General features: G+C 36.5%; 1 pseudogene; it reads left to right on the forward strand.

Annotated features, from left to right (window-relative positions):
* Window positions 1-13682: 13682 nt before the first annotated feature.
* LOC149233592 (tRNA ligase 1 pseudogene) lies at window positions 13683-14398 on the forward strand (annotated as a pseudogene).
* The last annotated feature ends 9937 nt before the right edge of the window (window positions 14399-24335 follow it).

Below are 24335 nucleotides of genomic sequence, written 5' to 3' on the forward strand. Positions count from 1 at the left end.
CTGGGAGTTCATAAGGTATGTCCATCCAGGATTATTCTTACCTTAGATTCCTAGTCCCCAAAGAATATTGGTCCTCTACGACCACTCTTGTCTTGGATTCCCTATCACATCCTCAAAGAGTATCAAATGCCATATGCTTACCCAATCCTCCATTCTTTCTTCCCAAGTGAAGACAAGACTGATGTGCCTATCTCTCCCTCTCAACTAGGGAGGATATACCCATTCCTATGAAGGAATGTACCCATTATTATAAAAGGAATGTTCCCAAGCTCCCTCCTAATCAGGGACTTGTCCAAGCACCCTGTTAACTAGGGACTTGATTTTCAGTAGCAGCTCTTTGCTAGAGGTCATGGTACCTTTAGCTGCTTGAAGAGCTCCTTCTTCCGATGTCATGAATTTCATTTTTATCATTATGGAGCCTTCATATTTTGGGAATTGTTGGTAGGGAATTAGCCATCCATCCTTCATGAATGATGCCAACCATGTCATCCTTGTCTTCATTGGAAAGTGGTCTTCTATTCCACATTTGGATTTTCTTCATACAACTACTTCTTCCAAGTCATGTTTCCTTTAGGATATTTTATCCAACCACACGAGTGCTAGTTGTAGGTTTCATCTACAACCCTTTTTCGGTAGCACTATATTAACCCATCCAGATGTCGTTCAAAATTCAAAATGAACATCAAATGAAATTTACCTTTTTTGATGGCCCTTCATCATGACATCTGCTTGTAGCAACATCAACATCCTACATACATATTGACACATCTCCAAAATAGTCAATGTCAAGGGTATTCTTTCTTTCCAAACTTCATCAGATTCTTCATACCTTTTCCATGGAGATGTCATGGTCATTCTCCTAGTCATAGGATGTTTATTTCCTTGTTCTCATAGTTGCATATTTCATGATCTCTCCTTTCTTTCTTCACATATTTCTCCCAAGGAACTTTCATACATAGTTCCTTCATCTTTGTCAACCACCTCATATTCCATATGAGGACATATTATGTTGATTTCATCTAGTCCATATGTGAACCATGCCTTCATGCATCCTTACAACATAAAAGAACCCTTTCCTTAGATCACACTCATGAGATAGAGTATTTATCCCTACTATCTGTAACTATATGATGGCATGACTTAATTTAAAAATCATATGCATACATACATCTTTTCTTCTTTTGGTCATCTAGACTTCCTTAAGAAATTTATTTTTCTTGATTGAAAGTATTCCAACCATCTCAACATGTTGCACTTCTTTGTCATCATACCACCATTCTTTCAAATAGTGAATCCCATCCAAGGTGGAATTCTTGGCGAGACACTTGCTTCTTTCAAGAGATGAATCTTTTAATGAATATTCCAGGGAGGATCTTGATTATCCTCATCTTACAAATGCTCCTTTCCAATTATGTATGATGAGTTCTATACTAGACGACTTCCTTATACCCATAAGTACTACTTATGCTTCTAATGAGGTTACTAAGAGATTACTTCCTTCTAATGATGACAACAATAGACTTCTACTTCAGCTGTCTTTCAAGCTTCTGCTGATGATGTCATGATTTCTTGCTTCATTCATATGCTCTTATGATGCCATTTCATAAAATGATACATCATGTCATGCTTCTATTGTTTCCTACCATGATAGCTATATTTTAGAAGAACTAAAAATAACTCGGTGGAGAAGATTATCTCAATCATAGTAAAGATCTTTTACTTCCTCCTTTGATTTCTTCTTTTCAACTTCTTCCACTTCTTTAGTGATATTGACTTCTTCCCTTCCTCTTTTGTTGTTGTCCTTCTTGAGTTTGGGACAAGCTCTCTTGTAGTTCCCATATTCTTGACACCCATAGCATTGAATATTTTCCATATTCTTCTTCCTTTTATGAGGATCAAACTTTCCTTTTATCTTTGCCATGACAGAAAATGCTTGTGTTTGCTCATTTGATACTACATCACTTTTTACCTTTATCCTAGTTTCTTCAATTTTGCACAATGACCACGGTTCATTGAATGGGGTAGCCTCCTTCTTTCCATAGATGCTTGATGTAAAGTTATCCCATTCCTCTGGTAGTGCATTGAGCACTATGGTAGTAATTTCCTTGTCGGACATTATTTCTCCCAACTCTTGTAGTTGGTCCCTTATTTCAGACACCCTCATAAAGTATGAGGCTATTCCATCTTCCTTTGATATCTTCATCTTGTAGAGTTATTGTCTTAACAATATTACTTCTCCAACAATACTTACGAAGAACAATTCTACTAGTCATATATCTCTTTTGATGTCTCCAACTTTGATACATATGGAATGAGGGGATCTTTGACGGATTCTATAAGAATCCTTTGAGCCCTTACTTCCCCTTTCATATATTTTGCATGAGCTTGAGCTTACTTCTTTGGAGCTTTAGTAATTGAACCCTTAACATGATTAACGACTTCATTTTCTATGAGGATCAAATCAATCCTCTTCTTCCATGCAAGAAATTTCGATGACCCAACCAACTTGTTTCTTTCCTTGAAAAAATACATTTTGATAGATTTAGATGTGGACATAAGGATACTTACTTGTGAAGATACTCTTTGATGATAATATCTTAAACCTGTTGCCTTCTTGATTTTGATGATGATATTGATAGAGGAAGATGACTTCTTGATTAAGATGTCTTCCTTCAAAAGTTACATTTCCAAGGAGAAAGGTTTTATCTTCATTGCATACGGTGTAATGGAAATGGTCATGATGCTTCCACATGTAAGCTATCATGGGACAAGGTTAGAGAGGAAATGGATGAAGCGAAAGGAAAATCATCAGTTAAAGGAAAAGGTAAACTACCCGGGTCCTCTCATTATGTTGTGGCACATTGCAACATTGGAGTAACTGAAGACTTATTTAATGCTTCACTTGCTTCATGGAAATATGCTTGGTTGTTTGATTTAGGAGCAATTTGGCACATGACTTTTAGAAGATATTTCTTTGAATAATTCACTGACAATGTTGATGGAATAATCTACTTTGTATACAAGTCAAAACTCAAGCCATTAGGGCTTGGCACCATCAAGCTTGAATTGCCTGGTATTCCATAATTTCTTCTACATGATGTTATATACCTCCCAAAATCGAGGAGAAACTTGTTGTCTTTGGTCCACATCTGCCAGTAAGGATACTCCATTCACATATTTGATGGTAAGGTTGAGGTAAAAAAAGCATCAAATCACTCACTTGTCATGACTGCGATAGAAGAAGAAAGACTATTGAAGCTGTAAGGAACCTCTACTCGTGCACAAAACTTTTTATGCAGTTCTCATTATCATGAAGGTACATTTCTATCAAGTCTTTTATGACATGCCAGATCTGGACACTTGAACTATGACAACCTTTGTTTGTTGAAGAAAAATGGTGTTACTGGTTTGCCTACAATTCCTATGAAACTTAAGCAATGTGATGCTTGTATCTTAGGAAAGTACACCAAACAACCATTTCATGATTCTCATTCTAGAGCACATAGAAAGATTGAACCCATTCAATTTGATTTGTGTGGACCTATGCCTATTCCTTCTGCAAATGGTAATAAAAATATGATAACATTTATTTATGACTACACCAGAATGTGTTGGGGTTTATTTATTGAAGAACAAATCTAAAGCTTTTGAAACATTCAAGAACTTTCATGCATGGATTAAAAATGATGCACAATCTCATATTGGCTCTATTCATAATGATAATGGAAAAGAATATACTTCAAATGAATTTGAAAACTATCTTCGTCAGAATGGGATCAAACATCAAACAACTGTGCCTTATAATCCCTAATAGAACGATGTTGTTGGAAGCATGAACATGACAATGTTAAATATGGTACATTCAATGATGTTTTTCAAGAATGTTAAGCTGATGTTTTGACCTAATGTAGTTATATGTGTTGTGTATATAAAGAATGGGTGTCAATCTCATGCTTTGAAAAACAAGACTCCTAATGAAATATGGTATGGCCACATTTCTTCAGTGAGGCATCTCAGGGTTTTTGGTTCCACCTATTATGCCTTGATACCTAAGGAACAAAGAAACAAACTCGGTAAAGGAGTCACAAAGGTATCTTCTTGGGGTACTCAGATACCTCCAAAGCATACCATCTCGATGATGAAGTGAATAAAAAGTTTATAATATCTAAAGATGTGATCTTTCTTGAATCTTCCAAGATTGACAATGATGTTAAGCGGCAACTTGATCGCTTGGATAAATTTGGGCATGCAATGTATTTTCAAGAATTCGGTAATGAGATTCCACTTCTTGAAGGGGGGATCCTTATACTAGATCAATCTGCGGAATCTCCTTTTGAAGCAATCTCCCCCCCTTATGAAGCTCCAACCACTTATCAAGAAGACACTTTGAATGATGTGAATGAGAGAATGGGGAGGCTAAATCTTGATTCAACCCCATCTCAGTCAACATAGCAAACTGGGCCATCTCAGAAAGGTCCTTCAAAATGGCTCACAAAGACACTTGAAAGTGTTAGTCTCGATGAGGTTGGAAAGATAGGAATAAGAAGCTTTGTTAAACAAAGTGGAGGTGATGTAGACAATCGTGATTCACTTGTTGATATGGATGTTTCTTATGATTGTGAACTAAATTTGTCAACAAATTTTGAACCAACTTCCTTCAAATAAGTCGCTTCTCATGATGAATGGAAAGAAGTGATGCAGAAATAATATGTTGCTTTGATAAAGAATGACACCTGGAAGCTAGTTGATCCTCCATTGGGAACCAAACTGATTTCCTACAAGTGGGTCTTCAAGAACACATATAAAGCAGATGACTCACTTGACAAGTGTAAAGCCAGGCATGTGGCAAAAGGTTGTGCACAAAAGGAAGGGGTCGATTATGAGGAGACTTTCCCCCCACAACAAAATGAACTACCATCCAGACTCTATTTTCCTTGGCAACTCAAAATGGTCGGAAATTCCATCAAATGGATGTAAAATTGCTTCCCTGAATGGAGATCTGAAAGAGAATGTTTTTATGTCCCAACCAAAAGGATTTGTGATGAAGGGTCAAGAGAAAAAAAGTATGCAAGCTTGTAAAATCCTTGTATGGCCTCAACCAAGCACTGTGAGCCTGGTATGAGCAATCGATTGAGCAACTCTTGAAACACAATTTCAAACATTATGATCTTGATGTTGCAACTTTGTTTGTCAAGAAAGTTGGAAAAACAATTGTATATCTTGTGGTGTATGTAGATGATTTTTTGATGACAGGGAACAACGAAAATTACATTGCATACATAAATAAAGAACCGAGGAAAGGTTTTGAAATGATAGATTTGGGTTATGTTCACTACTATCTTGGTGTTGAAGTAACCTAGCATTTGAAATTTATATTCCTCTCTCAGAAAAAGTGCACTGGAGATTTGTTGAACATGTTTGGCATGGTTGAGTGCAATCCTTTGACTACTCCAATGGAACAAAATTTAAATCTCACATCCACTGAAGGAAAAGAATTTGAGGATGCAACAAAGTATAGAAAACTCGTAGGAAGTCTCAACTACCTGACTACTGCCAAACCAAACATTTCATTTGTTGTTGGAATTCTCTCCAGGTTTATGCAAAAGCCTTGTGAAGGTCATTGGTCTGCTACAAAAAGAGTTCTAAAATACTTGAATGAAAATTAAGACTTTGGACTCAAGTATACACAAGTGGATGTATTAAGCTTGATTTAGATTTTGATGGAGATAAAGAAACTGGAGTATCTACTTCAGGTTATGTTATGAGTCTTGGATTAGGAGTCGTCTCCTAGTGGTCACACAAACAATCAGTTCCAACAGATTCCACAATTGAGGCAGAATATGTGGTAGTAGTTGAAGCAAGGAAGGAAATTGTGTGGCTTAGGAAAATTCTGGAGGATTTGCAGGAGAAACAAGTGCATTCAACTCCTCTTTTGATTGACAACACTTTTGTAATAAAGTTGTCCAAGAACCCAAAATTCCATGATCCAACCAATCACATCAATACAAAGTATCATCTAATTCGACATCATGTTGAGGCCAAGACAATCCACCTATGGCATTGTTCCACAAATAAGCAAATTGCAGACATCTTCACCAAAGCACTTGGAAGAGAAAAGTTTGAAAGAATCAGAATGATGCTTGGACTCATCAACATCCCTTCAGATTGGGGGGGGGGTGATGTCGACACCTAATCTTTTGGATTACGAAAATTCATGTAAATATTGTAAATGCAAAATAAAGGACGTTGGAAGATGAAAAGACATTGGGAGATGAATCCTAGTAGTCTCCATATCCTTTATATAACCATGTTTCTCTTAATGCAAAAACACAATTCATTTGTGGAGTTACTCTCCTGGACTGACACATAATTTTCAGTTGCTTTTTAATATTAGCTATGACATATAATCTAACAAAATTTAGTAGATGTGTTTATTTCTTAACTCTTTGGGTTGTGTTAGGGGTAGTGACTGCAATCTATGGTCCTTGAATAGGCCATGAATAGGCAACGAAGTCATAAATAATGGAATAGGATTTATAGCTTATTGAAGCTCATTTATCCATTTCTTAAGCTTTAGGTTCTCTGTCTCTTATTCAATAATGTAGTGTGCAAGAGCATGTCTTTTAGTTTGATGCAACTTTAAGAGAACTATGAGTCCAACTCCAAAGACGTCAACTTAAAACTTCCATTGGCTCATCACCTTCTTATTTCGAACTTTAACTTTTTCAAATCACAAACTTGGGCAAAAGGAAATGTTTATCTCGAAATCCATAAATTTTGACTAATGTATGGTATTCCCTCTCTTTGCGTACTCCATTTCCCCATAGGAAAGTTTGTGCTTCAATAGAAATTATTTAGGGCTCTCCCCCAATCAACATGCAATTGGTGTCTTTAACTAATACATCTTGAATTCGATAAAATTGGAATGGAGCCTTATGCTTTGATATCACAAGATGCCTGAATTACACTCACTCTACATCTGGATTCAAATTGCATTTATGTGATAGTTCGTTAAAAGTATGGCATGAGACATGATCCATTACTAGATAGGAAAAGAATCTTTGAGTTTTGAACAAATTCACTAACTAAAAGGAAACCTCATTAAAGATGACCTCCTCCCATTCAAAGATGACATCTCTTTTGAAATAATAATATAATACATATAAAATTAACCTAGGGAATGTTGTTGTTGTTTCCCATCCAATTAACCATGCAATCAACCAAGAAAAATCTCTATGTGGCTTTGTGAAAATGGAAATATCATTAAAAGATATATTGGGCGAGAGTATTGCTGAGTGTAGCAGGAATTCGTTGATGATATTCATCTCGTTGCCCTGGGAGTCCAGAAAAGCATTGACTTCAAATAATTTGACCTATCTAGTGGGATTTGGCAACTTAATATCTTCCTAAAGACCTTGGGAGTCAAAGGAATTGGACTCTTTTCAATTCCGAGCTTAATGGTCCTAATCTTTGGGTCGAAATGTTTGGCACAGAGGTAAACTACCTCTCTAAATTTGAATAATTCAGGAATGCATACAACATTCGTGAGCGCCATGGTCCAAATTTTGTTGTTCCATCTCTCTTCAAGGTCCAAATTAAAAAATCTATTGTAAGACATGGACTAATGAAAGCTCTTGTCAAGGCAGGTGAGTGAATTAAATATATCTCCACAAACGCCTCCTTCTTTATTTTAGTCACCATATGTAAACATTTTGTGTAGCTTACTTGTTAAATCCTTGTTCTTTGGTATAATTAATAGGATTTTATTTCCTTTCATAACACTCTCATTGGGCCATGTGATACAATAATAGGAAGTTAATGCTTATGGTTTCTCCCATTGTGAGATGATGGGCAGTAATTCGTGTAGTATAATATCAAGAACTTGAAGAGCTAATGACCTTGTACCACATCAAGTGTTTCCTTTACCTCGAGAATGATACTTCCTTAAATGTGCTCGTAATTAACCTCAATATAAGCAAATGGTGGTTTTATTTAAAGGAGCTAAAGTAAAGTCGATGAAGTGGCCTCTTGACGTGTCACATACAAAGAATTGTCATGCACAGGAATCAATGTATGTGGAGGAATGGGTGTACAAAATGTTGTGATGTGTGGGAGTGAAGGATGTACGAAGGTAAGAAGTGTAGAGATAAGATGTGCGAAAGTTTGATGTGTGGGAAAAATAAGATGTGTGGGGAACATATGTATGAAAAACTTTCCAAACACAAATTTTTTGCTAAGTGTTGTGTGTAGAGAAGATGTGTACGGAGTAAAACTGGTGCAGAGAGATAACTCATGCAGTTTTCCTCCACACAGACCCATGAGAAAATGACTATGTATGGAGCTCTATTTTAACGCATAGAATTTGGATCAACAAGAAGGTAGGTGTACTTCCAAGATTGAAGAAGCTCCAAAGGAGAAATAACAACAAAAGATGGTTTTCAACTTAAAGAACAAGGAAAGTGATTTAGATGACTTGATTGAATCTAACAAAGAGGTGGAACTGCAAGCTTCAGTTGTGAGGAGGTCTAGTTAAGTAAGGAAATGACTTAAAACATATAATCCACCATATTTCCAATCTATTTCCGTGTTATCTTCCACTGGTGATCGACCTAAGTTGGTTAAGGAGTGAGTTGACTCAAAAGAGAGTAAACTTTGGTTCAAAGTTGGGAAGCAATATGGTTATGACATTTGTGTTTAGAGTTCGGGTTTGCTAAACAAGAAATAAGGATAGGTTGTGACAACCAAAGTACCATTCAAGGACAAAGCACATTAATATATAGTACCATTTCATTAGAGATATGGCGGAAAACAAAAAGGTATTATTGGTAAAGGTAGAAATGGTGAAGAATGTTGCAGACTTTCTAACAAATTCGGTGAGTGTTGTGAAGTTCTCTTAGTGCATAGGGGCAGTGGGCATTGATGCCCTAGTTCACTGAAGCACGATATTGTCTAAACTTGAAACAAAGACAAAAAGTGGGAGAATTTTTAGGTGCTATATTGTTTGCAAAAGACATTGAGTCGATTGGAGTTTAGTTAATTGACTAGCTAGTCAAATGGATTAGCTAGGGGTGAACCTCAACAGTGTAGTAAAGTAGAATTGACTAGGAGCATAATTCACTGGATGGTTTAGTTGAATTGATGGGTTGACGATCAAGTAGAGGAGAAGAACTATAATCAAAGTCGATGGGAAGTCAAAGCAACCAACAATGTTAGGTGTGTGTTATATTCTTTCCACAGCTAGTTTCACGCAAGGGGGGGTCACAAGGGGGTGATAGCACCACCTGTTTGTTGAGTTGGGCGCAACCCCCCTTATTGGGGGGTTTCAAGGGGGCATTAGCCCCCCTGTACAGGGTCTGGGGCAACGACCCAAGATTTTTTTTTTGGACCTTATATTAGGTGGGCAGACCTACCTATGCTTTTGTGCATGGATTTGCACATGGTTTTGGGCATGATGGTTTTTTTCCCATGGTATTTTAGATCCGGTCAAGGGAACTACGGTTATGTTCTAATACAGGGTTAATGGATTGGGGTTTATGAATGCTTCGACATGTATATATATGTATTGTAACATTGAAAGGAACATAATGAAAAATCAATCTGGTAGTCCCAATTTTGGGATCCAGGGGAAAATCTCTGTGTATTTGTTTTTCATTTATCGACATTGTATATTTTCTGTTTTTAAGAATTTGTTTGCAGGTAATTTATGTACAGGGTTAAAACCTACAAACAAAAGTCGATAGTCAACTAGAGTAGTCAAGAGTAATCAAAATCAGGCATGAGCATAGTTGACCGAGATTGGTGGCTAAAAGGAAATTGACTACATTAGAAAATATGTTAAAATCGTTAGGAATCATGAGATACCAAATATCCTAACCAATAGGATTTAGCCATTAATAACTAATTTGGGAGCTACGAATTAGGGTTTTCTATGCCTAAAGATCATGATCAATAGGCATAAAGTGATGTATGAGCACATTGGTGTTAGGTTTGGACCAAGGTCAACATTAATTGTAATCTAGCTCAATCAATAATATAAGAGCAGTGAAACTCAAAGGCTTGTTGGCTTTCCTGGTTAAGGAAGGTAAAATCTTTGTGTATTGTGTGAATCTTTATGGTGTGTCATTGCTTATTTTCTCTTCTTTAATTTCACTCATGTGCATTTAAAGGTTTATGGTAATTGATCTTCTAGATTGGTTTATATGTCTGGTTGACTCTATAACTGAAAGTAAAAAGTGTCCAAATTTCATAAAGATCATTAAAGATCAGTCAATTCCATAATCTAGTACCGGTACTATAAATCCGATGCTTGACATACAATAAGAAAACCATTAAAACTAGTCTTCCATTTTCAAACAATCATGAACTTTGCCTTGAACCTCACATTCAAGATTATATGTGAATGATACATTACAAAATTTTATCTTTACAATTAGGTTGGCATCTTCATCATCCACATGATAATGTCTTCCATTTTCAAACAATCATGAACTTTCCCTTGAACCTCACATTCAAGATTATGTGTAAATATACGTTACAAGATTTTAACTTTACAATTAAGTTGGCATCTTCATTATCTATGATATTTATAACAACTTGAATTTAATAATTACTTATACATACCATTTTCTATTTATATTAAATTAGTTCTCATTACCGGATCGGTTCAGATCGCTGGATGGGGGGGATGTGCTTCATATAAATGATTTTCACTTCTTCAAGATTAAAGTGGGCTTAGGGAGAGGCACCAACAACTATGTTGAACTTAATTGCCTAAGATACCTTCTCATGTTTGCTTTGGAAGAAAATTGCCACATGATACAAATCTTTAGGAACTCACAGCTTGTTATAAACTAGATCAACTATGCATATTGTTAGGACTCAGAAATGTCACTTTTTCATCCACCTTTCCCTTCACTATTCCTTACATTCCATCATCCTATTAAACCCTTCATCATATCATTTTCATAAATTCATTTGGGTTTCATATTATTATTTTCCAATTTATTCATTTTAGTATTAAGAGTGAATTTATGATTAATATTAGAAAATATACATGTTTTCATATATATCTCAAATATGGGTGAGCTTTGTAATGTGTAGGAATATGAGAATGATTAATTCAAAGAGACTTCTCGAATATCTCCTCCACCATTTCAAGGAGATAGTTATTCAAGCCTATTCTTAAGGAGAAGACCATGGAATATTTGGTTGGCATATCTTATCTAAGATATGTGAAAGATGTGTGGAGGATTTGAAGGAACTATATTTTGTAATAATGGGAAAGTGGTTAAGAGTAGTTGAGAGAATAGTGGGTATGTAATTAATGCATTCTTATCTTATCTTCAAATACTCTCATGTATAAAGGAGAGTGCTCCCTCTCCACTGGGGGGAAGGAAAGTTGGAAGTTGTAAGAAGATTGATTAGTCTTAGATTCTTTCATTGTTATGCTTTCATGTTTGTCATTTGATTATTGTAATATTGATTTATGGATGTGAGCTCACATATGTCATTTGTTGTTAACTCTTCACATGTTGTAATGCTTTTCCTTCATGCAAATCTCCATTCATAGATTAAGTTGATTTCAGCAATGTAGATTAGACTAGATTAGTTCTACTTCAGTCCTACATATATCGTGCACGTGTTTCGTCAGCTTACGTACCCCGGATTGACAAGTAAATAGTTGGGCAACTGTACTACAATGCTATTATTACGACATATATTTCGCCTAACATTTTGGCGCCGTTGCCGGGGAAACACAAGGGATTGAGGTATCAATTTCTTTTTCATGCAAATATGATTAATCATGCTCCTAACTCTGAGGTGACATATGGGTAAGGGCATGTAGGGTAGCGTAATTTTCAATTTCTGCAAGTGTGTCTGCATGTGTTGGTAAGAGGTCATAGCAACTACTTGAGTGGAGACTCCTCATGTTCTCCTTGCCAACATGTTACTCTGAGGTGAGACGTCAACCTTATTTAGAACAAAGCATGCAGAGTGTGAGTGTGACTTTCAATTTCTGCAATTTCAATTTCTACAACTGTGAAGAGGTTTTTATGTGTGTTAGCAAGTTTGATTCTCAATTTTTTTTTTAGTTGATTTGGGTGTTGTAAGAACCATTTTTGCAATATGATTTAACTATGAGTGTCAGCTTGGAACAACTCGCTCAGATCCTTGTGAAAGTCGGGATCTCCTCTTCTCACAAAGAGGAGATCTTGACAACGGTCCAGAACTTCATTATTCCTCCAGCAACAAACGACGAATCCTGCATGTTCAATGAAGAACAATTAAGCGAGCAAGAAGTCGAGGAGGACAATGAGGCGCTGCAACATGATCTGAGCGAGGAAAGTTGGGCCTACGAAAGCTATATCGAACGATGGTTTCAAGCGAGCACCAGGTTAGACGCATTTAATTTTTCTTTTTATTTTGTTAATGTAGAGTTTCAGCAACAGATTTCGCACATTCGTCTATATTTCTGATTATCATTATTCGCGAAAATGAAAGATAACACATTTGTAATACTGTTGCGTGGATGGTTACATTGGCTATTTGACTACATGTAACTGTTTTTTTTTTTTTAATTTTTAATTAGCATAGGGTAGATAGGTTAATAAATAAACAATGTTTTTTTTTCTCTAGTTTTAATAAGTATGCTCTCCTCCGCACTTCGTGCGATCACGAGGATCAGAAAATAGGGATGATGAAGATCTTTCTCATATTGGATTAACTTGCTTGAATGCAACTAACCCCTACGGATGCCATTGCTATCCTATGTCGGCAACATCAATTACATGCATTTTTGTGGTAACAATCAACTCCTTACCTTTTATGGGTTTGTCTCACCACTTGCTTCCTTTTGCTGTTGTAAATAAATGAATCAAGAATAGCCACTGGTTTTGTATCTGCATGCGAGGTCTGCCTCGAGCTTCATTCTAAAAAGAGGAAGTTACCCCCTATTATTGTCTGCATCAATGAACTTTGAGGTTTAGCTACTTCTTTCCACCCTCCCCTTTAACCTTTGATTTTAAAGAATGACCTATGCCCCATGAAAGTCACATACTCGCATGATATGAATTATGCTTCAACCTTTATTTCGAACCTCCCTGGATGTTGTTCATCCACATATGGAGCTTTCTGAGAACATTAGAGGTCTGGAACAGAGGACCGCAATGGAGGCCTGGCCTTAGACGTGGAATAACTATATTGATTGAGTGGATTGATTGATAACTAGTTGTCCTGTGCTCAGATCCCGCTCCTTTCCTGTGCTCGGATCTCGCTCCTTTAGCCTTATTGAAAACATATTGATATGAGCGTCACTATCAGGAGCTACCGCCATCACGAATCTGTATTTTAGGAATATGGTTGACATTCTGATTATAATCTCGTTCTTTAGATGTCCAATCACGGAGAAAATCTCGGGTATGAGGTGAAAATCTGGCAGAAATATCATCAGGAAAATCAAGAAGATATCGGACCAGTGAGGAAAATTGCGCCATTCGATATTGTCAATTGCCCCAAGAGGGAAGACGGTTGCGCGATTTATGTCTACGTCCACAAAGCTTAAAACGGTTGCGCGATTTATGTCTACATCCTTTTGCTATTGATGCTTTGGCACTCTTCATGTTTCGTGTTCTTCAGCGAGTTAACCACCCGGGTAGTCTGGATATGCTGGCTATGTTCTACTCATGTTTTACAATCTCTATGAGGGGAAGAGTAGGAGTGAATTTGAGACAGAACTGCATGAACGTTTTGGCCTGCTTATTAAGATGCCTTTGTTGAAGCCTGACAGGGATCCTTTGCTTGATTCAATTAAAGGTATCTTGGATGAAGGACTGAATTTATATAAGCTTCACACTAATAGGCATGGAAAGTTGGACTGCGCTAAGGGTTCCTACGCAAAAGAGTGGTCCAGGTGGGAACGAAAATTCAGAGAATCTTATTTGCAAATGTAGATTATCTCACTGTGATTGAGGTCCCATTTGAACATGTTGTGAACCATGTGTTGGACGATCTGCGAGCTATTGCAAAGGGAGACTATGAAGTGGTTGTACCAGAGAAACGTAAGCCTGGGAAAATTGTTTTTGCTGCAGTTTCTTTGGTTCCGGATGAAACCAAAGCATTGTTTGACAAGATATATGATCTTGATTCGCGTGCTAAGATGTTTCTTGAGGAAAATAATGTTAAGAGCACTCTTAATAGTGCCCATGTGACACTTGCTCACAAGAGGTCTCATGGTGTCACTGTAGTTGCTAGTTTTGGTGTTTTCTGTGGACAGCAGGTCCCTGTTGAATTTACTGCAATCTTGTTTTCAAATAAGCTTGCTGCGCTAGAAACTCATTTGGGTTGCATTGGAAATGAAAAGATATCTTCGAAAAATGAGTGGCCTCATTTGATGATCTAGACAGGAGCTGGAGCTACTCCAAAAGAAGCAAACACATTACCCCAACTAGTTTCAGTATTGGTTTGGAAAGTGAACACAGAACCATCATTTGAAACAAGATCATTCTGTGCTTCAAAGTTATCAATCAGTTTTTGGAAAGGAAGCATCTCCTTGCCGTTAAAACCTTCAAGGCATTGAGGAAGAGTAGTGAGATCACAATAAAAGAGCCCATTCATAGGGTCACGGCTTTCTGTAATAGATAAAAAAAACATACTTTCCGTCTTCAGTTATTTCAGAATCAACTATCCACTTGGGATTTTCTGAGTCTTTCCAGCAGAGAATATCTTCAGATTGATGGGTGCCCAAGAAATGGTAAAATAGTTGATGATCAAGATTGATATTCGTTTCTGTTCCTTCATGGCACCATCGACACTGGTTCTACATGGATCGAGGAACAGTGATTAGAATCCTATGCCCCCACACACGGGTAGAGGACTACACTCACCATGAATAGCGTGGTTGATGGTTTAATGGGCTGCCTCTATCGCTTCTTTTATTTGACCTTAGATGGAGTCTCTGCTTAGAATCAGAAAGAGATTCGAAGACATTGATTTTATTAAGTCGGCAGCAAGAAACACTTATAATCTGAAAAAGGCCGTAATGGTTCACTTATAAATCATTATAATCATTACTTTAAACATGGCCCAAGTCTTAAGCTGTTTCACTTCCCTAATTTGAAACTCATGACGACCGTGAAACTCTTAGCAACGATGCAATATGTTTTATGTAAGAGCATGGAGAATAGCCCGTAGACCAAACTCATTGTTTCTTTCTATTGCTAGGAGTAACTCAATCTTAGGGCTTTCCTGCTAGGGCATGAGTACAACCTTATTTCTGTCCTAGTATATTTGAATTTTGGAATTTCCCTTGTAACATGGAGAGCTTGTAGCTAGATAATAAATAATGTTCAAAGCATTGTAAATGGACATTTCCTCAACACAATCTCCAACATGTTTTTACACCTTATGATAATTTGTTTCTCTCAAATCTCCTCAAGCTGCAAGACGATGAAACACAAGTGCACAATGGCAACAGGTACAAACACATTTTATTTTCTTGCCATATTCGTACTTCTTCTCTAGACATGTTATGTTTTTTTCGATTTTCTCACAAGTTTTCATGCAGGATCTGTACTAATCTTTTCAGATGCACAGGCAATCAATTCTTATGCCGAAGAGATTCTTCCGAATCATAAAGTTTTTCAGCGAAAAAATAAATAAAAACATGACTTATTGATAGCTTGAAGGAGTTGATTCTCAAGCATGTCATGACATTTTCCACTACACAAAAAAAAACTTCTGCATCATGATTTGTTACCCACATTTCTCCTTCCAAGCATATTGATCATCCCCATGTTGAAGCCCATCTTCCATTACCTAATCCATCATGACTTCACATACACCTATTTTTTTGAGCAACATACATCATTTCCTTTATCATTTTCAGTTCATCTTTGCCTTTCCAGTTTTCCTTTTGAATAAAACAAACTCCCTTTCCATGATTCCATTGCCTCGATTTCCTTTCCATAAACTATGTTGCTATTGAGATCTTTCTTATAGTCCTACCAACTCTTTTTATAAAAACTCGTGTTGACTGATGTGGGATTCCTTAAGGCCAACCTTTCAACCAGTCTTGCCCCATCGACCTCAGCACCTTATCTGGGATATAGACTACCTAGAGGCTTGCATGCCTTAATGGCAAGTTCTCTCGCTGACGATCATGGGAATACATTAATGTCCCTTGATCCTCAGATCTTGCAAGTGGCTCGACCTCAACACATCCATTCGCACTTCGCAAGATGTACTTAGGTACCTTGGCACTCATTGACATCAATGGTGAGTTGCCTCGCATTGGTTAACGACATCCATCAATGGTTGGTAATCCAATGATTTATATTCATGCTCGACATCGACACATTCGTTCGCATGATTAGAATTGTACCATCGAGTTTGTAGCGGGTGAAGACTATACACTTTTTCTTGACTCCCTCAACAATTCCAGTTATAGCAGTTCTAGCAGTTGCAGTTACAGCAGTTACTATTACAGCAGTTCCAACAGTTGCAGTTACAACAGTGCAGTTGCGGCTCCCGCACCAGTCACGTTTTCTTGATCCAACAGTTGCAACAACCCCATTCCTATTGCATAGTTCATCTACTTTTTGGGTGAGTGGAGGTATGTTATTTTCTAAGCTTTAATCACGCAATTCCTTATATGCTGACTTGAATATTTTGGAAAATTTCCTCGCCATACTCCATTTCCTTTTCCCTTCCATGACCTACACTATGTTGCATGAGGACATGCAACAACTTCAATTGGGGGTGAGGGGGAACTATATTCATAGTCACCACATATTTACTACCATCATTCCATTTTTCCACTATCATCATTCCATTTTCATCCCATTTACCATTCACCAAAATTTCTTTTCCAACGATCCCCTGTTGCACTTTGCTTCATATGCATTGATATACATATTGGCATGATTCATAAAAGATAGAGAAATGACTTTCTTACACTCAGTGATGTTTTCTCATGCACATTGATAGCTTATGATTTCCAATGAAGTTTGTGGTTACATTTGTATTCCAGCAAGAAAAATAACGAAATGAATGTTGTTAACACAAGAACCAACATTCTTATATTCATGGTTGTTACACAAGAACCAACCATAGGAAAGTGCTAGTTGTACTCATAATCTGTTACATCTTTCACATATCTTGGAAACATTCATTATTAAAAAGACATCATCAATCAAAGCCAAAGTTCAGATGCCAAAAATTCCTCATACGATGCATGCATGGTTGCATGAGGACATGCAACAACTTCAATTGGGGGGGATGTTAGGACTCAGAAATGTCACTTTTTCATCCACCTTTCCCTTCACTATTCCTTACATTCCATCGTCTTATTAAATCCTTCATCATATCATTTTCATAAATTCATTTGGGTTTCATATTATTATTTTCCAATTTATTCATTTTAGTATTAAGAGTGAATTTATGATTAATATTAGAAAATATACATGTTTTCATATATATCTCAAATATGGGTGAGCTTTGTAATGTGTAGGAATATGAGAATGACTAATTCAAAGAGACTTCTCGAATATCTCCTCCACCATTTCAAGGAGATAGCTATTCAAGCCTATTCTTAAGGAGAAGACCATGGAATATTTGTTTGGCATATCTTATCTAAGATATGTGAAAGATGTGTGGAGGATTTGAAGGAACTATATTTTGTAATAATTGGAAAGTGGTTAAGAGTAGTTGAGAGAATAGTGTGTATGTAATTAATACATTCTTATCTTATCATCAAATACTCTCATGTATAAAGGAGAGTGCTCCCTCTCCATTGGGGGGAAGGTAAGTTGGAAGTTGTAAGAAGATTGATTAGTCTTAGATTCTTTCATTGTTATGCTTTCATGTTTGTCATTTGATTATTGTAATATTGATTTATGGATGTGAGCTCACATATGTCATTTGTTGATAACTCTTCACATGTTGTAATGCTTTTCCTTCATGCAAATCTCCATTCATAGATTAAGTTGATTTCAGCAATGTAGATTAGACTAGATTAGTTCTACTTCAGTCCTGCATATATCGTGCACGTGTACAAGTAACTAGTTGGGCAACTATACTACAATGCTATTATTATGACATATATTTCGCCTAACACATATCATTGTCACTTGCACACACTCAGGGTTTACTGGATGAAGTCATCACTCTAAAATCACAATTTGATTTTATTGTATGCTCTCATATATACAGGGAAATGAATGCAGTCGTTGATTTTCTTTCCAAAGAGGCCGCACAACAAAACAGGGGCAGTGGTTGATACAAAATTCAGGTGTTCTACCAGTTTTTTTATCGACTATTCATCAAGATGGATGGGAATATTTCGGAATGATCTTCATAAGATCATTCGTTCATAAGATCATTGTCTTTTTTGCTTTTTGATCAACCTTTTGTTCACAAGACTATTATGCTTTTATCTTTTTATGTAAATATTATGTTGTTATTGTAAATATTAAACTATGACAGTGTATGGCTTTTCTATTTACTGATAACTACATCTCACACAGGCTGAAAATACAACATATAATTTTCTTATAATTAATGAAAATTGAGCTTTTTTCTTAGAAAGGAAAAAAACAACCTTAAAAAATAACATTTATTTTTATTAGTAACTTTTTACTATATTTAATTTCAGAACTTCACATTTACAACTAATTTCAGAACTTCACATTTACAAGTAATATTGCACTCATAAACACTCCACTAGTAATAATTGTAAGGCTTTTCATATTTAGTCTTTAAGAGCATATGTATTGTTGTAAACTTGATGGTGTGTTTTACGTGAGGTATGGTTTAACCTCTTTTGACTTATGAAGCACATAATTACAAGCTAGGTTAATTAAGATGTGTTCCTCTGTAATATTGTCTCGTATCTATGTATTGTTGTAAACTTGATGGTGTGTTATACGTGATGTATGGTTTAACCTCTTTTGACGTATAAAGCACATAATTTCAAGCTAGGTTAATCAAGATGTGTTCCTCTTTAATACTATCTCATATCATATTTATTATTTTTGAAGGAGCAATTTGCATGGAAATTATTACTGAATAAATTTATTATTAGAATAGTCGAATAAAATAATACTATATGTATGGTCTCTTTCATTATTCAACTCCCCTAGGGGAATGATTATTCCCTAGGAGTGATTGACCGTTGCCACAGTGACCGAACAAACTTTAAAGCCCATAGAGCTGGGTGCTTATTTAAATGAATACCCCCACTGTTAGAATACTTCATGTATACTCTATTAGGGGAATGCTTATTCAACTTCCCTAGGAGGCATGATTGACGGTTGCCAGAGTGACTGAACAAACTTTAGAGCCCATAGAGCTGGGTGCTTATTTAAATGAATACCACAACTGTTAAAATACTTCAGGTAAACTCTATTAGGAAGTTGAGCAGAGGGGCTTGTTTTGTTGCAGGAATTCAGAGACTCATCGAGAAATGCAGAGAGCAATGGCCAGTAGGGAAAACAGAGCATCGCTAACAAACAAGCCTTCAACTTCCCACGTTTTTCCATTATTATGGAAACAAGAAGTTGCAGGATCCATTCCCATCCGATGAGAAGAGACAAAGGGAGACCAACCTATATTGTTGTCGCGAACGTCCTTCCAGTATTTCTCTATCTCATCTGACCCTTCAATATTCAACACTTCTCTATCTCATCTGACCCTTCAATATTCAACACTCGGTCGTTATGATGCATTCAACCTCGGTGGCACCTGCAACAACAGGATTCTGCGCGTCCCACCAAAACAGAAAGATAGCATATCCTAGGTTCAAAAACATATATTCAGTTATAACCGATCATACTGCATCGATCATAATCCATTCCATACATTCATCACAAAAACTGTCCGTCGTCCCAATAATCCAACGTATAAGGCTATCCGGCGTCACAATCCGGGTCTATATCCATACAGCATCCAGAAAACTATTCATAATGAAACCTCTGCGATCTCTGTTTAGAGCATCTACAGCGTCGAGAACATTTAGCGTGTAAACATTCATATGACCGTATCTAATAATACACTGATGTCAGCCTCCCAATACACAGCTGTGTAATGCTCGATTGAATGCATAGAAAATAAAATAAAACATTGGTTTTTGTATACAATGTGGCCCTCTCGCTCCTGCTCGATCCTCATTTAAACTCCGTTCAGCTGTCGGGATTTACCATACTTGCTCGCTACTTGTTCCTGCTCGCTCGCTTCCTGCTCCTGCTAGCTCGCTCCCTCCAATCAGCTCATCCCCAGCTTTAAGATAAGAGAGCTTTACTCAACCAGCTTTGTACACTCTTGGTGGTTGTCTATTAAAATCGCGTATTGACCACAAAATGAGGTGTTAGTTTGAGAGTCTCCCAAGATGCCGTTTACTTCTTTCGCTGAAGAGCGCACGTATTCTAGTCACCTTGCACTTTGCAGTGACAAACGTCGACTTAAGGAAATGTCTGGAATTAAATGTAATCTGAGGTTGGTTTAGGCTCATAAGAATGTGAAAAGGTTCTGGGATTTGATTTTTTTGGGGGCAGGATTCAGCGTCACATACTACATTCCATAGTCTCCCATGCTTGGTTTCCGTCGTCGCTTACAAAATTTACAGAGAGGACTTATGGTTCGTTGCAGGTTTAGTTGGGGGTTTTAATGAGAACATGGAAAATGTCTGTTTAATTATTATATGGTTCAGAGTATTTGGTCCGAATTGGGTGAAATAATTTAATTATTATATGTTTTAGAGTATTTGGTTTCTGGAATAATTATTTTTTAGTGTAAAATAGATTCAATTTTTTTGAAAAATTCTATAATTAGCCCGATAGGCCTTTCCTATGCATCAACTTTTCGTCAACACTTTTACTCTGATCCGTTAGATCAAATGGAACACTTTCAACCGTTGATCTGAACCAGAAAACAAAACAATGGAAAATCAAAAAAGCACGGAAAGTCAAGAAAGCACAAAAGCTCAAAAAAGATTCTATGCAAAAAAAATCAAGAAAGCACGAAAAAGATCATAAAAATCAAAGCTCGAAAGAAAAAAGCTCAGAAAAGCAAAGATTTTTGAGGATTTTTATTTTTATTTTTATTTTAAATGCAATGTATTATTAATTTATTTTTATAATTTAATTGAAATATAAATTTTAAATTTTAAATTTAAAAATTAGTTTAGATTTATTTTTAGTTGTAAGTTTATTATGTGTTAAGAGGGATTTTTTTTGAGGTATTGATTTCTTAAGAGTGAAAAGAGATTTGATTTTTTTTGGCATTTGGTAGATGTAGAGTTAAAATGAATTTAGATTAGTTTAAATATTAACCTTTAAATAACTCACATTAGAGAAAAATACCATGGGAAAAAACCATAGATTAAAAATATAATAAGGAAAAACCATGGGTTGGAAAATTTTATATTTTATATTTTAATTTTAATTTGACTAAGTCAAAATGTTAAACATTGTAACATCTCTCTAAAATAAGTAAATTCAATTTAAGTCCATGCTAGCTCCCATCATTTTCCTGCTCAAAAGATAGGCGTTCTCAACACCTTAGCTACTTCGGCGGGCGTTGCAAGTTTATGACGAAAATCACCTTGAAGATGAGAAAACTGACCTCCTGGAAGTTTTTAATAAGAATGGTTATAGTAGGTCTCAAGGTCTTAAGGCTTTTCAAAATGCTGAAAAGGGTCCTAAGAGTAAGATTGACCCCAAGGATTGGTCTTCCGGTGTTCATCTTCCCTTTATTCAAGGGACCACGGATAAAATCGCTAGGATCTTGAGGAAGCATAAGATTCATTCTTCTTTTAGACCTCTTAACACTATATGAAGTTCTCTTCATTTTGTTAAGGACCCGATTAACCCCAAGGATTAGAAGGGTGTTTATATCATTCCCTGTTCTTGTCGAGCTCCTTATATTGGTGAGACTGGTCGATCCATTAACCAAAGGATTTGTGAACATGCTGCCGACATCAGGCATGGAAGGTCTCGCTCCTCCGCTTTGGTAGAGCATGCAGAAAAAACCAATCATCACATCTTCATTGAAGAGGCTAAGGTCATTGTGAGGATTGACCATTTTCATTATCATAAATTTAGAGAGGCCTTAGAAATTGAAAAAAAAAGACTTGTTAATTTAAATAGAGATGATGGCTGGAGTATCAACAGATGCTAGATTCCTGCGCTTTCTTCCTAAACAATTATTTTTATTTATTTATAGATTAATTAATTAATTATTTTTGTTAATCCCCATATTGCTTAGTTTATGACTCTCTTAAATTATTTTTGGTAATATGAATAGGATTAAACCTTAATATTAATATAATAGTATATATAATAATATTCATTAATAAGATTATATAGGGTTATGAATCCTTTCTCACCTGAGCGGGGATGTGAAAAAGAGAGCGATGAGGGTTCCGTCGGCAGGAGGACTCGAACCAGGGCAGCCTAGGCCATCGGCCTAGGGTGCTGCAGACTAGACCTCATTTTGGATGACGAAGACTAGGAGGTACGGGGTGGGTCAACAGGTTTTCTGTGGAGATGGTCCATACAATGGCCATGTAGGCTGTGGGTTGGATCCAGGGTGCTCAATCTGCAAGGATCCCAAGGAATATGTTTACTGGGACAAATTTCATCCAACTGAGAGGGTACAGTGGATGATTGCAGAGGAGGTTTTGGATGGGGATTCTTCCTTCGTTTCTCCCATGAATCTCAGAGGCTTGATCCAGTACACAAACCCCACCCCTTCCCCCTTTGGTCCTTTGTTTACGTAATAGATTATACCCTAAATTATTCATTAATCGAGCATGTCCCAAGGTATGAATCAACAATCCAACTGTATATATTTGTGATGCTTACTGGTGCAAATTTTCATTTTTTCACAAACGCGTAATAGCGAATAGATTTACCTTAAATTATTCAACGTCCAAAGATATCAATCAACAATCCAGCTGTATAGGTATATGTGTGATGTTTACTGGTGCAAATTTTAATTTTTCACAAAAGCAGAATAGCTGTCAGGGTTTACCGGGAAGAGTTGTGGCAGTGTAGGCGACCAGGCTGATTGAACCAATATCTTCTAAAAAAATTCAACAATTCCAATTTAAAAATCCTATCGGCCTCTCTTTGTACCTTTTGGGACAATTGCTAGTTATTAGATTGTGCAGAGTTCAGGCATTAAATTTGTATTAGTCTTGACCATGTAGTTCAAAAGTTAGGTGGGGAGGTTTGGTTGGCACAGGTCTCATGGTTCTAGTCCCGAGGATGTGGTCCAACTGTTAGGTGGTTTGATCCCATAAGTCTGTGGTCCAATCCAGGATAAAACTATACATGCCTTAACGCTGCTTCCAGCACGATTTCTTTATTTAAAAAAAAGTCTCATGGTCCAATCCCGCACAACATTATATGTAAGTCTGAAAACTATTTCAAAAAAGTTTCATGGTCCAATCCCAGAAAACACTCTATGTAACCTGAAGGCTACTTCAAATTACATTTATTCCAGCTGAAAAACAAACCAAAAAAACCATGGTCTTGGAAAGTAGTGGCTAGGGTTTAAGATCAGAGAGTTTTACTCAACCCGCTTTGTACACTCATCGGTGGTTTTCTTCTGGTTAAAATCGGGTATTGACCACAAAATGAGGTGTTGGTTTAGTCTGCCAAGATGCTGTCTCCACCTTTCGCTGAACAGAGCACGTGTTCTAGTCACATTGCACTTTGAAGTGACAAAGGTCGAATTAATTCATCATTATTTTTTGGTGAAGTGCCGAAATGTCTGGAATTTGGTGGAATTAAATGTAACCTGAGGTTGGTTTTAGGTTCATAAGCATGTGAAAAGGTTATGGGATCAGTTGGTTGATAAGGATTATTAGGTTAGGTCAAAATTTAAACTATTCAGCGTCACATTCCATAGTCTCCCCTGCTCTGTTTCCATCGTCGCTGACAGAATTTACAGAGAGGAGTTATGATTCGTTGCAGGTTTAGTTGGCGTTTTAATGAGAACATGGAAAACTGTCTGTTTAATTATTATATGTTTTTAGAGTATTAGTTAGAATTGGGTGAAAGAATTTTTGTTCAAATTGTTTTTTTGGTTTAAAATTCATTTTTAAATACAAAATGGAATATTTTGAAAAACTTTTACACTCGATTATTAGGTTAGGTCAAAATTTAAACAATTTGTTGGGGCAGGATTCAGCGTCACATTCCATAGCCTCCCCTGCTCTGTTTCCATCGTCGCTGACAGAAGTTACAGAGAGGAGTTATGATTCGTTGTAGGTTTAGTTGGGGTTTTAATGAGAACATGGAAAACTGTCTGTTTAATTATTATATGTTTTTAGAGTA

The sequence above is a fragment of the Pinus tabuliformis genome, chromosome J (genome assembly GCF_031772625.1).
Source record: "Pinus tabuliformis cultivar Carrire ecotype Pingquan chromosome J, CPIR1, whole genome shotgun sequence".
Lineage (NCBI taxonomy): Eukaryota > Viridiplantae > Streptophyta > Pinopsida > Pinales > Pinaceae > Pinus > Pinus tabuliformis.